A 17,391-nucleotide genomic window follows, 5' to 3' on the forward strand; every position below is an offset into this window, starting at 1 on the left:
ATGGCCCTCAGGTAGGTGCTATTCTTTTCCCAGTGCTTCTTCCTTCCCCCCTGGGTCCTGTGAAAGCTGCCCACCTCCTGGTTATTGGGTTCTGAATTCCTCCTCCCTTCTCTTGCAAATATCCATGCAGTCCCACTTGTGGCTTCCTCTCTACCCAGGCCCAATCCCTCACACGCAGATGACACTAAAGAAGGGAAAACCAAGACGGGTCTGCCCAGTTCATTCTTTCTAAAAATGTCGGCATTCCTTCTGCTTCCAGACCCTGTCCTGAATCATTAACATCGCCAGCTAGATGACTCAGCCTAGCAAGGTAATGAAATGCAGATGGTGGAGGGTGGTAAAGTTGTCAGGTGTGTGGGATGGTGTTCAGATGACAAGAGATGAGTTGGAGTAATGAACATGTTGTCCTCCAACCACTCATTCATTGGGGACCTGCCTGAATCTGCTATCTTGGGCTCCTCAGGGTATCTCTAAGACAGAAATTTAAAAATAGACTTTCTATAAACTTCTTACTAGAAAATGGTTTCAAACATAACAAATATAATAAAGAAGAGTATCATAAACCCTATATTTTATCATTTGGCATCAGTAACTACAAAACTAACCTCTTAGTCCCACGGGTTGTCATAGACTGGAGACTATGCAACATCAAGGTGATGGCCAATTGATATCCCGGTGAAGACATTCTTGACTTGAATCAGTCTTTCTCTTCTTACTATCTTCTCACATGTGGTGGTTGAAGGGAACAAGAAGAGGGAGAATAAGAGAAAAATAGGGAGAGGCTAATCCCACCATGAGGGACCACCATCAAAATCCCATGTTAACCTGGATACCTCCCAAAGGCCCTACTTCCTAATACCATCACATTGGGAGTCAAGGGTGGACACAATTCAATCCATAACAATTATGCAAATCTGTTTTTAAATCGAGACAGACACTCATTTCATTCTCTCTTTTACTTCTTATTCATTTTTCCTGAAGTATTTTAGGGACAAGATGAACAATTCATAAAATGTACATAATGAGTATTTGGGGTAAAATAATGGGATGTTAAAAAAGTGCTGTTTGTTCCCCCAAAATTAACATTTAATATGCAGTCCATTTGCAAATTTTCCTGATTCTCAAAAAGCAGATGTCTTTTCACAGTTTATTGAAAGAATGTACTCATATGTTGCACTTGGTTGTTCTTATTTAAGATGAAATAACTGTTCCTCTCACAATTTTAATGCCATTCATTTGTTCAGAAACTGGGAGGAAGCAGGGTGGCTTGTCTTATAGAATGTCCCACTATTGGGTTTAGAGCAGGAGTTCACAATACCTGCACAGTTGGTCAGGACCAGTACCAGTACTTGGTCTATTAGGAACCAGATCTCCACAGCAGGAGGTGAGCTGCAGAGCAGTGAGTGAGGCTTCATCTATATTATAGCTGCTCCCCATCACTCTCTCATCACCCCCAGAAGAGACAGTATAGCTTGTTTTCCTGGAACTGTTTGTAGCTACATAACCTATGCTTAATAGAAACAAAAATAGCTTAAATATTTATGATTATTTTCCTTTCTCAGTGCTCAGAATGGTGAGTTGGTGCCCTAGCAATCTATCACAGTGACAAATTGGATGTTGCCTGTTAACATTTGGACACATTTGGCAGCTTAAAATTAAATATTAAAAAGCTAAGATCATGGGATTCAGCCCCATCCTTCATGGCAAATAGAAGGAGAAAGGGTGGAAGCAGTGACAGATTTCTTCATCTTAGCCTCTAAAACCACTGTGGATGGTGACTGCAGCCATGAAATCAGAAGGCATTTGCTTCCTGGCAGGAAAGCTATAAGAAACATAAACAGTGTGTTGAGAAGCAGAAACATCATTCTGCCCAACAAACTGGTAGATGTTTGGCTTTTCATTTGGAGACCTAAACTTTCTGTCCATTCCCCATTGGTCTTTGAAGTCCCTTAGCTTCTGATCCTTCACGATTCCCAAGATTACTTTGTGCATCTCTATACCCAGTCCTGAAATCAGCCATCTCTTTAAGAATCCATGCATCATCTGATCGGAAATGTGTTTAGAAGATAGATGTTAGACTTCAGAATAGTCACTGTTATCAAGTCATCATTGCTTGTAGGCTTTACATTGGTCATAGGAGGAAGGACACATTTTCCTTAAAAAATTAAATTAAAAGAAATATAATTAGTTGGTACAAACTTATGATTTCAGTTCAAGGTTTAAGACAGCAGGGTTTTAATTAAAGTTCTTTATGTTATGAGTGAACCTCTTTTTCTAGCCACTGAAAGGCTTACATCAGAATATTAGTTTTAATTCTTGTGTTGCTTTTACCTGTTAACATATATATGATTATGTCACAATAACAGAAGCAATATGAGGCATAATAAGTTGTTGAATATAGTTTCAGATTTTTTTCCTGTATTTCTTTTGATTTCTTTTGGTTTTGTTTTGAATGGGCAGTATTTTTGTTTTTCCTTAGAAGATATTCCACTCTGAATGTAGTCATAATTCTGAATTTTAAAGCCAATTAAGTAATGTGTTGTTATGGGCAGCTAGTCACCGACTTGATGCAATTCGATTTATCAGTCTTTGTTCTCAATTTGTTGAGTTCAGTTCAGTCCTTCACTCGTGTCGGTCTGTTTGCAACACCATGGACTGCAGCATGCCAGGCTTCCCTATCCATCACCAATCTTGGAGCTTACTCAAGCTCATGTCCATCGACTTGGTGATGCCATCCAACCATCTCATCCTGTCTTCCCCTTCTCTTCCTGCCTTCATTCTTTCCTAATATCAGGGTCTGTTCGAATGAGTCAGTTCTTCCCATTAGGTGGGCAAATAATTGGAGCTTGAACTTCAGCATCAGTTTTTCCAGTGAATATTCAGGAATGATTTGTTTAGGATGGACTGGTTTGATCTCTTTGCATTCCAAGGGACTCTCAAGAGTCTTCTCCAACACCATAGTTCAAAGCGCATATATTTGTGTCATTTGTCAGTGATGTCATATTCCCCTTGTTGGGATTTAACCACCAGAACTGAATTTAAACAATGTGCAAAAATGAGTGTTATGACACAGTGCCCCATCTACACACATCTGGTGACTAGGAGAGGCTCCTGTTGTATTCAAGGGGCAGTCATTGATAGATCTCATGCAGGAATAGGCCCTGGGATTCCTGGATGAGTCATTAAATAAGATTGTCTTTACTTGGCTGCCACTGTTGTTTTGTCTTCTTTGATTGGGAAGACATTTCAAAATTGTCTTTTTTGTATGTTTGATTTGGCAGACAAAATTATTCACAGCATAGACCCTATGAGGAAATTACATCAGAAATATATCTATTTATCTTCAGCAGTTAAACTCGTTGGTTTGTATGTCCCCAGTGATATTTCTTTATAAATAGAAAGGAAACACACATGTTCAGTATGCATTCAGTCTCTTTGTAAATCAACCAACATGAATTAAATTCCTCTCTGTCCCCACTGCACTCCCAACTCTAGGCGAGAAATAAAAACCTGCAGAGACTGAAGGCTAATTCAAGCACATTGCTGTGGAGATTTCATTCCCACTGTTTCCCCCCTCCCCCCTTTGGAAAAAAAAAAGTAGTTGCTAATATTAAAATCAGTACATTGTACATAAATATGCAACTTCTGACTGATCTTGAAAACATGGTCAACTGGCCTGCTTTCCAGCATGGTTGAAGTGTAGGAAAGCCTGCTCCCAGTGCTGTGCTGGGAGGGTTCTGTGCTGCCCAGGGCCTCCTGGGGCCATGAGTTTGTGAGAACTAGACTGCTAGCTATCTTAAAATAAAGACTACTTTTGTCTTGATCAACTTGACTTTGAAGCCTTTAACCCAGAACCCAGAACACATTATTTACTTGTACATTTTTTGGATGATATAAAATACCTTGTGGATGCATATGACATTTCTTCCAATACTGAAACCATACAATTGAAGTACTACTCTGCCCTAAATCTTTGATGCAAACTGGCATCATAGACTGCCCCTGATATCTGCCATTAGACCCACTACCTAAAGCCAGTTGTATGTCCCTGGCCTGTCCCTGAAGTCTTCACTTTGCCATTTGACAACTTATCCTCCTAGCAATCTCCTCTCCAATGAGGACAGCAATGCATTGTCAAGGTCCAGCCTCAGCAGAGTCCAGGGATACCCTCAGGATGAACGGCGTCAGTAAAAGATGACACGGGGAGACCAAGCTTAGGTGAAGCAGGGTCTGCAGCTTTATTTTTAAAAAGAGCTTTTATACCCTGAGTTACACATTTCCAAAAGTGAAAGATGCAGAGTCATGCAGAGTCAGCTCAACATTCCATCAGTTTTGACTTTTATTGAAACCAGAATGTTTTCTACATACCTTTCCATTTACAAGGGTCTTATGTTATGTACATTATCTTCTGGCCCAGAGGCCTGTTGACATTTTATGACCCTTTTCTGGTAAAGGTTGGTCAATCAGAAAACTTGTTTTCCCATAAACTGTTTTTTCTTTATTTTTTCAATCAGTGTCAACCTCAGAAAGTACTAAATAAAGTTACATTCTTATGGAGCAAAGGTGCAGTGGGTTACAACAACAACAAAAACAGAACTTATTAACTCAAAGGTCTAATGTTGTTAATGCCAAGGCTACTACTTGTTTTTCCTACATTCCAACTATATTAACTAATGCACTCCCAGGCACACAATGGATAAGGAATATGGAAACTTGGCAGCAAGCATTGACTCAACAATGAAACCCTTCACCAGTACTATTCTAATAATTTTTCACCCCCCAAAGGGCTCTATGCCCATTAGGACTTTTAGAATGCTTAGGCTTCCCATGCCTTTTATGGTTGGGAAGTTGTGAACGATCATGTGAGTTAGTTGCAAGAGTATGGATAAACCTGCCAAGCAAGCTAAAATGCCAACAGAGGGGTTTGAATTAAAATAATATTCCTTTCATGCCCAAGAGACTTATTAACTAGAGCCCTAAGTTGATTTTCTTCAGAGAAAGGTGGTCAGGGATGCTGCTGCTGCTAAGTTACTTCAGTCGTGTCCGACTCTGTGTGACCCCATAGACGGCAGCCCACCAGGCTCCCCCATCCCTGGGATTCTCCAGGCAAGAACACTGGGGTGGGTTGCCATTTCCTTCTCCAATGCATGAAAGTGAAAAGTGAAAGGGAAGGCACTCAGTCGTGTCCAACTCTAGCAACCCCATGGACTGCAGCCTACCAGGCTCCTCCATCCATGGGATTTTCCAGGCAAGGGTACTGGAGTAGGGTGCCATTGGTCAGGGATAGCCCCCTGTTAATGTCAGAAGAGTTGGTGAAAGGCATAATATAGTAAACAGTAGACAGACAGACTTCGGTTTCAGGGTAGATGCTTGAGCAGGTCAAGGGAGTCCCTCGAGTCCTGATCCGCCTTGCCTTTCAGGTCTCCTCCACATGACCTTGTCATGGGTGGGATCTCCTGTGCTGGCTCCCGGCAATGCATATCTCATGAAGTGGCTAGGAAGATGACATGAAACCACGAATGTCAAGCATAGTCCTTAGTATCCATTTTCATGATGTTCTTAGCAGTTTTTTTCTCCAGGTAGGCAAGGTTCTCCATTTTCTTAGATGTCCATATGGATCAGTTTGATTTTCCAACCAAGCTTCAAGGAAGAGATTGCAGTTGAATTCTCTGTATTCTGAGAAGCTTGAAAGTCCACTCACCAAGAACACTGATGAAGGAGAGATTTTGTCGAGACCTTTGTGTTTTTTTCAGACCTATTTTTGGCCTAAAGGCCTAAACTTCAGCATGTCAGAGCATATCTAAGAAACTGAATTTTCCTAAGTACTTGGAACCAGGAGAGAAGCACGAAGTGTCTTGTGCTCCTCAACCTGGTAGCCTTCTCAGGTTGCAGAGTCATGTAAGTATGGAGACTGTAAGCCACATCATATTCATTTCTGTGATTTTTCTTTTCATCTGATTATTATATTCATCCGTTTTAGAAGGGAATGGAATATTTCCTTGACAATCTTAAAGTTCAACCTTTACTTATTGATAAGTACGTTGCTATAGGAACTGTGGGTCCCAAGGGTCTTGGTGTAGATTTGCATAGCTGTACAACTCTTGGGGTCCAGTCATGTCATGACCTATTGAAATTGGAACTCCTTGCAATTGCTCAGTGCACAGTCAATGCAGATGTAGGTATGGTCCTATGGAATAGCATTTTTCTACATTTTATTTAGCATGTTCTCTTTGTTCCCTCTCTACTTCAGTATGTATATGTCTATGTCTGCATCTCTGTATCACTGTCATTTATCTCTCCATCTCTTTGGAAGGCTCTGACTGTATTTCTCTCTGTGTTGTTTTCTTTTAATTTTTCATTTGACTCATCTTTCCTTCTCAAGCCTCTACATTTCTATAACTTGTTCCCTATCTCCTGGATTCTTTTTTCAACTATCTCTTCTCTTTCAACTTGGAGAAACATTGGGAGAGCTACTTATACACTGTTTTACATCTGACAAGCAGTGTGACCACAGCCAATTCACAAGCCTCTTTCATTTCTAATTCCTCCCTTGTAAAAAAGGATAGGAATCCCCCTTCTGCCTCCTTTCCTGAGATTCTATGATAAGGATACAGTGGAATAGCAACAGCAATGCTAGTGGCTGTCATTGTTGAGACTTACTATTTATCAGGCACCTTATATCCATCACTTCATTATCCCCAAGATATCCTATTTGGAGGGTTTGAATCATTACATTCCACTATTTTACCAAAGGGGAGACTGAGAACCCACATGGTCATATGACTTACCCAGCATTACAGAACAGAATCTTTATTCAAACCTACGTCTTTTGGTTCAGCAATACGTGAACCATGAACTTTCAGATGTTCAAGCTGGTTTTAGAAAAGGCAGAGGAACCAGAGATCAAATTGCCAACATCTGCTGGATTATGGAAAAAGCAAGAGAGTTCCAGAAAAACATCTATTTCTGCTTTATTGACTATGCCAAAGACTTTGACTGTGTGGATCACAATAAACTGTGGAAAATTCTGAAAGAGATGGGAATACAAGACCACCTGACCTGCCTCTTGAGAAACCTATATGCAGGTCAGGAAGCAACAGTTAGAACTGGACAGGGAAAAACAGACTGGTTCCAAATAAGAAAAGGAGTACGTCAAGGCTGTATATTATCACACTGCTTATTTAACTTATGTGCAGAGTACATCATGAGAAACGCTGGGCTGGAAGAAGCACAAGCTGGAATTAAGATTGCCGGGAGAAATATCAATAACCTCAGATATGCAGATGACACCACCCTTATGGCAGAAAGTGAAAAGGAACTAAAAAGCCTCTTGATGAAGGTGAAAGTGGAGAGTGAAAAAGTTGGCTTAAAGCTCAACATTCAGAAAATGAAGATCATGGCATCTGGTCCCATGGGAAATAGATTGGGAAACAGTGGAAACAGTGTCAGACTTTATTTTTTTTGGGCTCCAAAATCACTGCAGATGGTGACTGCAGCCTTGAAATAAAAAAAAAAAAAAAAAAAAAAAACAAAAAAAAAAACAAAAAAAAAAACAACAACAACAACAAAAAACACTTATTCCTTGGAAGAAAAGTTATGACCAACCTAAATAGCATACTGAAATGCAGAGATATTACTTTGCCAACAAAGGTCCGTCTAGTCAAGGCTATGGTTTTTCCAGTGGTCATGTATGGATGTGAGAGTTGGACTGTGAAGAAAGCTGAGTGCCGAAGAATTGATGCTTTTGAACTGTGGTGTTGGAGAAGACACTTGAGAGTCCCTTGGACTGCAAGGACATCCAACCAGTCCATTCTGAAGGAGATCAGCTGTGGAATATCTTTGGAGGGAATGATGCTGAAGCTGAAACTCCAGTGTTTTGGTCACCTCATGCAAAGCGTTGACTCATTGGAAAAGACTCTAGTGCTGGGAGGGAATGGGGGCAGGAGGAGAAGGGGACAACAGAGGATGAGATGGCTGGATGACATCACTGACTCGATGGATGTGAGTTTGAGTGAACTCTGGGAGTTGGTGATGGACAGGGAGGCCTGACATGCTGCAATTCATGGGGTCACAAATAGTCGGACGCGACTGAGCAACTGAACTGAAGTGATGCATAAAATTCTGATAATAAGGTGACTTATAAAAATGATTAGAAAATCCACAGTGCCATTGCAATGACAGTTATACCTTGACACTGGCACCTAATTGTAGCATCTTCTTTGTTTTCTTTGTTAAATATTCAGTGAAAAAATACCTCTAAGGAAAGTGAAGACCATGAGAAATACCTTCAGTGAAAAAAACATGCTGAACAATTTCCTCAAGGAACATGGTTACAAACTGTCTCAGATTTCTTCTCGTGGCTCAAATATAATTATTCACCCCTAAGGAACATCAGGGATGTGAGTGTTTTGGGAGGATGATGCTCCAAAGCATCCTCTGGTGCTGTAGCCTACCACTGGGGCTCAACTGGAGATGCCAGGTGGGAGGCTGTCGCTGGGGCTCCTGCAGGAGCAGAAGCACTGGGACAAAGAGGCCCCACGCAGAGGAGAAGGCACTATCATCCTCAACTCTTGTCTTGGTGACTGGGCCCAGAAATTACCAGGTTGCAGGTAAACACCCATTTCTGTGTCAAAGATGTGTCATTAGTTTGAGGGAGATTGTTCCTTCTGAGCAGAAGGCAATACAACCCACTACAGTTCTCTTGCCTGGAAAAACCCAAGAACAGAGAGGCCTGGTAGGCTGCAGTCCATGGGGTCGCTAAGAGTTGGACATGACTGAGTGACTTCACTTTCAACTTTCACCTTCTTGAATTGGAGAAGGGAATTGCAACCCACTCCAGTGTTCTTGCCTGGAGAATCTCAGGGATGGTGGAGCCTGGTGGGCTGCTGTCTATGTGGTTGCACAGAATCGGACACGACTGAAGCAAGTTAGTAAAGCAGCAGCAGCAGCAGTTCCTTCTGAACTAAGGGAGTGAACTAGTTACAGATGAAGAGTGAACCATCACTGATCAGAAGGTAGAACCAACTGCAAAGCAATTGTGAATAACCAGGCAAAGGAATTCAGTTTCCACAGATGCAAGAACCACAGCAGTAAAGTTACTGAACCTGTATTCCGTGTAAGGCCATCATTATCTAACACAGCGGTTACAGTTTTTGATTAGAAAAAGGGCTTATTTTGTCTTCAAGAATGCCCACACCAGCCTGAGAGATAGGCAAAGAGTAAATACATGTCAAATGAAAGGGTCACTAGTGTGGTGTTGATTGGATGTGGTCTAAGTTTAGAGGGAGTGGCTGGGGTTGATCAAGAAGGACCTCCTGGAGAAGGGGGTGCAAAGGCTGGGTTTGAAGAGACTACAAAGTTTCTCAAATGAAGACACTAGGACTTCCCTGGGTGTCCAGTGGTCCTGGATGCCCAGTGGTTATGCCTCTGAGCTTCCAATGCAGGAGGTACCACTTCAATGCCTGGTCATAGAATCAATATCCTGCATACAATGTAGCATAGGAAAAAAAAAAAAAAAAAAAAAAAACCAAATGCAAGCACCTCTGTGATCAAAGGCTGTGAGCTTCACAGTGGTTGGAAAGTGATCTCAAGAGATATATAGCACCCAGAGGGAGACATCAATGTGGGAATAGAGGGTAGCCAGTTCTTCACTAATCCACTCCCTCCTTCTATCTGTAGATGCTGTACATGGGTAACATCACAAATGGAACACCCCCTCAGGAATTCCAAGTTATCTTTGACACAGGCTCATCTGACTTGTGGGTGCCCTTCCTCTTTTGCCCCAGTCCAGCCTACTGTGAGTACAGACACCCCATATCCGGACCATCCTTCACTTGCATTGATACCCTGTTTCCACCCTTGGCACCTGATGACACTCATCTCTTGTGTCTGCAGCTACACAAGTTAGGTTCAGACATTACAAGTCTTCCACCTTCCAGCCTACCCAAAAGACCTTCTGGATAGCCTATGGATCTGGGAGCATGAAGGGATTTCTTACTTATAACACTGTTCGGGTAACATGTAAAAAGAAGCTGAGCCAGCACTGGCTATGGAGTGACCCCTGCTTGCAAAACAGATGCAGGACCATCTGGCAGGACGCTTCCTAGCCTAACTTCCATAGGTATTGACCATCTTATCCACAGGATCCTGTCCCTGGGGAGGCAATGACCATGGTGACACACAAGCAAACGGATTAGCTAACCCAGGGAGTGACTTGAGGTGTGGACTTGCAGCTCCTCTGCCCATGAGCAGTTTAAGACTCATTTTGCTGGGACTGAGAAGGGGGGGGGGGGAATCACCTAATTTTATATTCACAGACTGTTCGAAGCAGTTTCAAGTAATACTTGGTTTAATCCTGCAACAGCCCCACACAGCAGGTGGTCTGATTAGCTCATGAGACATATGAGGAAACTGAGGTGCAGAAAGCAAGGTCCTTGCTGAAGTCACACATGTTGTAAATGGTGGAGCTGGGTTGGCTTTTCAGGACTGAAATTGCTGTAGGGTGTTTAGGGACAGGATAAAACTGATCTGGGGATCCTTGGGGCAGTCAAGGGCTTCAGGTATCCATAGAGGAAACTGGAGGCCAGAGATGTCAAGGGGCCTGATAAATGATTTCTCACTCTAGGGTGCCTTTGAGAGTCTAATAAAACGTACGGCCTGCCTCCCCAAAGTACTTGAGTAGTTCCCCTCTCTCACTTTCTCTCTCATACACACTCACACAAATACACACATATCTCCAAAAGTTAATATCCCAGGCAGCAGTTTCATTGATACCTGCAAGAAAGACTATGTTTTTGGCTTCTGTCTTCCTGGACAGATGCAGAATTCACAGTACCTTACAGAGAATTCACTCCATTCCTGTCATTAGGTCATAGTGTTGTCAGAAAAGGCTACCTTGCTCTCGACTCATTTTGTCCACAAGGGGGCACTAATGGGTCGTGGCCTGACTCTTGGTTACCCAACCTGTACAGAAGCCACAAGGCCAATTTGACTCACTCAGGTGGTGTTTTTCAGAGGGGCAGATGTTTTAAAATTCACAGCCACTCACAAATGAAACACAAATTTTCCACCCAGCATGGTCTAACCATTTGAGGTCCACCAAAAACACAGCCCAGCCTCAATTATTCTCTGAGGATATAATGGCAATGCACCCCAGCCCAGTCCTAGCCCCACTTCTTGTATCTGTAAGTGGGAACACTCTTCTTTCCCACAGATAAGGGATCTTGTAAGTACTGACTAGCTGTTCAGTCTAAGCGTTGTGGAATACAGGTGTGAGGGTGTACCTTTTGATGGCATCTTGGACATACCAGACCACCTGACCTGCCTCCTGAGAAACCTATATGCAGGTCAGGAAGCAACAGTTAGAACTGGACATGGAACAACAGACTGGTTCCAAATAGGAAAAGGAGTATGTCAAGGCTGTATATTGTCACCCTGCTTATTTAACTTATATGCAGAGTACATCAAGAGAAACTCTGGGCTCGAAAAAGCACAAGCTGGAATCAAGATTGCCGGGAGAAATGCCAATAACCTCAGATATGCAGATGACACCATCCTTATGGCAGAGAGTGAAAAGGAACAAAAGAGCCTCTTGATGAAGGTGAAAGTGGAGAGTGAAAAAGTTGGCTTAAAGCTCAGCATTCAGAAAACGAAGATCATGGCATCTGGTCCTATCACTTCATGGGAAATAGATTGGGAAACAGTGTCAGACTTTATTTTTTTGGGCTCCAAAATCACTGAAGCCATGAAATTAAAATATGCTTACTCCTTGGAAGAAAAGTTATGACAAACCTAGATAGCATATTGAAAAGCAGAGACATTACTTTGCCAACAAAGGTCCGTCTAGTCAAGGCTATGGTTTTTCCAGTGGTCATGTATGGATATGAGAGTTGGACTGTGAAAAAAGCTGAGTGCCGAAGAATTGATGCTTTTGAGCAGTGGTGTTGGAGAAGACTCTTGAGAGTCCCTTGGACTGCAAGGAGATCCAACCAGTCCATTCTGAAGGAGATCAGCCCTGGGATAACTTTGGAGGGAATAATGCTGAAGCTGAAATTCCAGTACTTTGGCCACCTCATGCAAAGAGTTGACTCATTGGAAAAGACTCTGATGCTGGGAGTGAATGGGGGTAGGAGGAGAAGGGGACGACAGAGGATGAGATGGCTGGATGGCATCACTGACTCGATGGACACGAGTCTGAGTGAACTCCGGGAGTTGGTGATGGACAGGGAGGCCTGGTGTGCTGCTATTCATGCGGTCTCAAAGAGTCAGACACGACTGAGTGACTGAACTGAACTGAATTGAACTGGGCTTGAACTACCCCAACATATACATCTTTGGAGCTATCCCCATCTTTTACCACCTGAAGAATCAAGATGCCATTTCTGAGCCTGTGTTTACCTTCTACTTGAGCAAGTAAGTCCGAGATGGACACTCCCTTTCTCCAAATTAGCTATAAGATGCTTTCAGTTGCACGAAAATTATTGAACACTTGATAAAGAAGAATCCTGAGAGATAATATAATCCAGGATAAATATAGCCACAGGGCTGTACCTGGCTTCACCACTGGCCTTTATAAATAATGTTTTCTTGGAACACAACCCTGCTCCTGGGCTCAAGACCAGTAACTTGGTCTAGGGCGTTGAGTGAGGAGGAAGACTAATGGAAGGCCACCAGAAACAATTTGGAGGAAAAAGCAATACGATTTGCTTATGAATTTGATCAGGAAGGAAGGAGAATGATGGTGGATATCTTTCCTTCCTCATTAGCATTCCACTGGGAGCCCTGGCTAGCAACCCAATTTGCAGGAGCCAGTGAAAAATAAAAGTGTGGGATACAAAACAAAAATGTGGGACCTCTTGTTCAAGAAATACAAGGCATTTCAAGACAGGGAGAGCAGAAGTGGGGTCCCTTCTGAGTGTGGTGCCCTCTGAACAGTAGAGGTCATAGGCCAGCAGAGTGAAATCTGAGTGCCCTGAACCCATACCCTTAGAACTCCCAGGCTTTGATTTTCCTGAAAAATGACAAGCTGGACAAGGAGAAAGCCAATATGCTTCAGCACCGTGTCCTCTGAGTGTGTCTGAGCACTCAGGTTGCAGGAGGTAGGGCATCTTCAGAAGATAGAGTGGGTGGAGCCCAGCCAGATGACTCAGCTTCTATCCTCCTCTGTGCCACTCATTAGCCAGTAACCGACCTCGGTCTAGATCTCAAGAGCTCCTAGCCTCGATTTCTGCATCTCTACATGGGGACCTTTATTAGGGCCTTGATAAGTGGACCATCACAGCTCTCAGACAGTGCTGTTGTTACTGTCCTCCAAGGATCCCCCTTCTCTTCTCTCTGCACATGCAGGCGAAAGGCAGTGAGGTGATGTTTGGTGGGGTGGATAAATCTTCCTACCAGGGAGCGCTCAACTGGGTACCATTGATCCAAACAGGTGACTGGAGTGTACACATGGACCGGTAAGCCTCTCCCTCTGAGGGTCAGCTCAAGTGATGCTCCCGCTACTGTACATGGACACAGGCAGACATACACAAATGCATTCTCAGACACACAATCACACAGACATATACACCACCCACAACGACACTGATACACAGACACATTGAAGCACACAAGCAGACACATATAAACATACACAGAGACACATGAAAACATGCATAGCTAGTCAGAGACACACAAGCACTCACAGAGACACATACAAACACACATAAAAACACATATACAAACAAACACACAAGCAGATAGATATGCAAATAACCCATGGGTTCATAATCCCCAGGCCTTCTGACCAGGGCTCTACCAGGTTCCTAAAAGGGTCCGGAGAGGTCTGTGTAGTTGGGAGAAGATTGCACCCACTGCCCTGTGAGGCAAGGAGCATGGCTAGAGGACTCTACAGAGTGATGAACAGAGGATCAGGGAGAATTTCTCCAGCCTGAAGAGAGGTATAAGATGAGCAACTGTCCGGAGCTATCTTCAACCAAGGAAGTTCTCAGTACAGATAAATGTCAGTTAAAAAACAGGGAAAGTCCTGAACAAATCACAAGAACTGGTCTCCTAAGGAAGCAACTACTAAGAAGTGTAGAGAGATTTGCTGGAGTCTTAAGATGTGAAAGCAACAAATAAAAAAGACACCCCAAGTTCATGGGCACACAGTGGGGCAGGGGCTATAACAGAATCAGGAAGGTGGAATCCAGGAGTGACCTGAGAACAAGAGGCATAATTGATCGGATTCTGTGTGATAACCTCAGACAAAAGCTGACCCATTCTTTGAAGTTTCTGTGGGCTAGTCATGTATTTCCTGGCCAGGGTCTCAGCGTCTGAGCTGGTTGTAGGAGCAGTGCTGGCAGACACCCTCTCCCAGAGGAGCCCCTCTCTCCCACCACAATGAGAATCAGCTACCCTCGTGAATCTCCATCTTCACTCTGTGATTGACCATTTATTTGTTCCCAATCAGATACAGCTCTATGGATGTTTCTCATTCATTATTCTCACACTCTTCATTCACTCACTAAACAGACAAGCCTGGGGCATCCACCGTGTGCCAGGCACTTTAAGGAGGCAATGAGGTAAAACTTGCCCTCACATCTAAGGAGGCAGATGCACAGGAAATGAGACACACACATAGTGAATTGTGACTTTGGTACATGCTAAACATGAGGAAGTGTCTACAGAGACTGTCAAGAAAGGAGACTGATAAACAGCAGGGGAAAGACTTCCCTGAAACCATGACAATTAAGCTGGAATCTGGAAGATGAGAAGAAATTTGCTAGTCAAAGTGGAGGGGGCTCCTCTAGGAAGGAAGACCAGCTTGTGTCAAGGGGCAAAAGAGCCTGGTGTATTCAAGTACTGCATTCAAGAATGTCAAGGAAGGTGCCGTGTCAGGAGCAAAGGAAAAGAGGGCAAGAGACAAAGGGCTGTTCAGAAGACAGTCGGGAAGGGGGCAACTCTGGGGAAACTCAGAGTGACCTTGATCCTGCTTAGTCACACTGTCTCTCAGCATCTCCATGAAAAGAAAGGTTATTGCTTGTTCTGGATGCTTTAGCCCTTTGTGGATACCGAGACATCACTGATCCTTGGCCCAAGAAGACTGGTCAATAACATCCAGAAACTCATCGGCGCCATGCCAAGGGATTCCAAGGTGAAGGGTCATGCCCCAGGGTCACTCCCAGTCTCCACACACAAGAAGGATCTCCAGGGCCAACCTCTCTCCCTCTGTCTCTAATAGCACTACGTTTCATGTTTTGTGGTCAGTACCCTGTCCTCTATTATCTTCACCATCAATGGTATGCAACTACCCAGTCCCAGTTCAAGCCTACATCCTCAAGGTGAGGAGAGGACCCTGAGGGGTGGTTCTCAAATAGGAACTTGCAGGAACCCTTGGGCTGCTACGCGGAAGAGGGTGCCCTCTGCAGGCCATCTCACACTATTGCAGATGCTGCTGAGCCCTGGGGCTGGCCAGAGACTCCCACAACATGAACCACTTGAGAGTAAACGGCCGTCTGGGACACTGATCATCTAGAAATAAATGAGACACAATGCCATTCTGGCATGAGGGAGTCACAAGGAGATGGAATCACTCAGTTCCTCAGTGTTCAAAGAGCTTCAGTTCAATCTGAACCCTCAGATGGATGAACACAGAAGTTCAGCTCTAGCAGTCCTTGAAATAAGTCATGTGACAAGGAGAATGGCTGGGGACACTCCCAGTGTGCTGTCCCACCATAGGGATTAACAGTCTCCCTTCCCTTCTCGCAGTTTTCCTGGTTTGGATGATAAATTGCATGGTCACCCTCGTTCTCGGATGCATCTTCCCCATACTCTGGCCGGGTGCCCCCTTAGTGAGTTGGGGTACCCGACCCCTCTGTGGGGAGGCTGGATGCTAATGTGAATAAAGGGTGCAAGGTGACTGCTCAGCCCCGGCACAGGGTGGAGGCTTCATGTCAGCTCCCTAGGGGAGTTCAGAGCTGGCTGATGGGCTCAAAGAAGACTTTGAGGAAGGGAGGGAATTTCAGGAATTCTATAACTGTAAACTCATGGAGCCATATGGAGAGGCACTTCGTTCTGGGCAAAACTGCACTGGATTCCATGCAAATGGCATTTCAAGGTGCTCTACACTGGGGCACTGGGGACTTACTCAGGGTGATGAGAGCTATGGACTGACCTGTGGGGTTGGAAAACCAGAGTATGTTACCCAACCAAGCCGGGAGTGGCCAAAGAGGGTGAGTTCAGGCCAAAGGAGGCTTCCCAGAGTTTCTAAGTTAAATCTTCAACAACGTGTTTTGGGCACTGTTCTATTTAAGATGGATAACCAATAAAGGGCTACTGTGTAGAACGGGCAACTCTGGTTAATTATATGACAACCTGGATGGGAGGGGTATTTTTGCAACCAGGATACATGGATATATATGGTTGAGTCTGTTTACTGTCCCCCTGAAACTCAGAATATTGTTAATCAGCTACACTCCAATACAAAAAATAGATTATTAATAAAGCAAAGATTGTGGGGATGCAGCAAGAGAACCAGCATTCTCTGTAGAGAAAACAAGGAGCAGGGGTCAGAAGGAAATAAACAGGGAGAGAGGACAACTATGGACACTCTTTTTCTTTTCTAAAAATTTTATTGAATTGTGGCTAATCTTCAGTGTTGTGTTAAGATCTGCTGCGCAGCAATGTGACTCAGTTATGCACATACATAAATATATAATATTTTTCTTATTCTTTTTCATGTGGTTTATCACTGGATATTTAATATATTTCATTATGTTCTACAGTAGGACTTTGTGGTTTATCATTCCTCTGTATCCCCAACTCCCAGTCCTCCCCTCCCCCACGCCCTCCCTCATGACAACCTCATGTCAGGCCTTATTTGGTTGTGGATGAACTCTTATATCCCCTGCTAATGAGAAAATCCCTTGATACTTACTAAAAGAGGGAAATAAAACCAAGAATTGTGCTGGGTCTGGATATTTGTGTGAGTTGCAAGTAAGGGCTCAGGCTGACTGATGTGTGTCTCTGACTCTTCCAGGATTCTAGAGGCCACTGCTATACCACCTTTAAAGGGAATACAGTGAGGACATCTAGAGAGAACTGGATCCTGGGTGACGTCTTCCTGAGGCTGTATTTCCCAGTCTTTGATCGAGGAAATGACAGGATTGGCCTGGCACAGGCACTATAAATACTTGGAGTGGTTCAGGAATCAGTAAGGCCACTCCGAGCAAACACTAAATCACACTTAGGGTACTCCTGCCCAGGATGCTGGTGAACTGTATTTGGTGGTCTGCACACCCTATTCTCAATAAAGAATAAAGTGTTTTACTCATAATGGTGCTGAAACAAATGGGTGCCTCTGTTTGTGTCTGGGAGGTATACAATGTTCGGGAAGGAACTAGAACCAAGTCT

At 43.7% G+C, this 17,391-nt stretch overlaps 1 pseudogene; it reads left to right on the top strand.

The window, feature by feature from the left end:
- Positions 1 to 17,167, top strand: LOC129654157 (pregnancy-associated glycoprotein 1-like; annotated as a pseudogene).
- The last annotated feature ends 224 nt before the right edge of the window (positions 17,168 to 17,391 follow it).

The sequence above is a fragment of the Bubalus kerabau genome, chromosome 5, assembly GCF_029407905.1.
Source record: "Bubalus kerabau isolate K-KA32 ecotype Philippines breed swamp buffalo chromosome 5, PCC_UOA_SB_1v2, whole genome shotgun sequence".
NCBI lineage: Eukaryota > Metazoa > Chordata > Mammalia > Artiodactyla > Bovidae > Bubalus > Bubalus kerabau.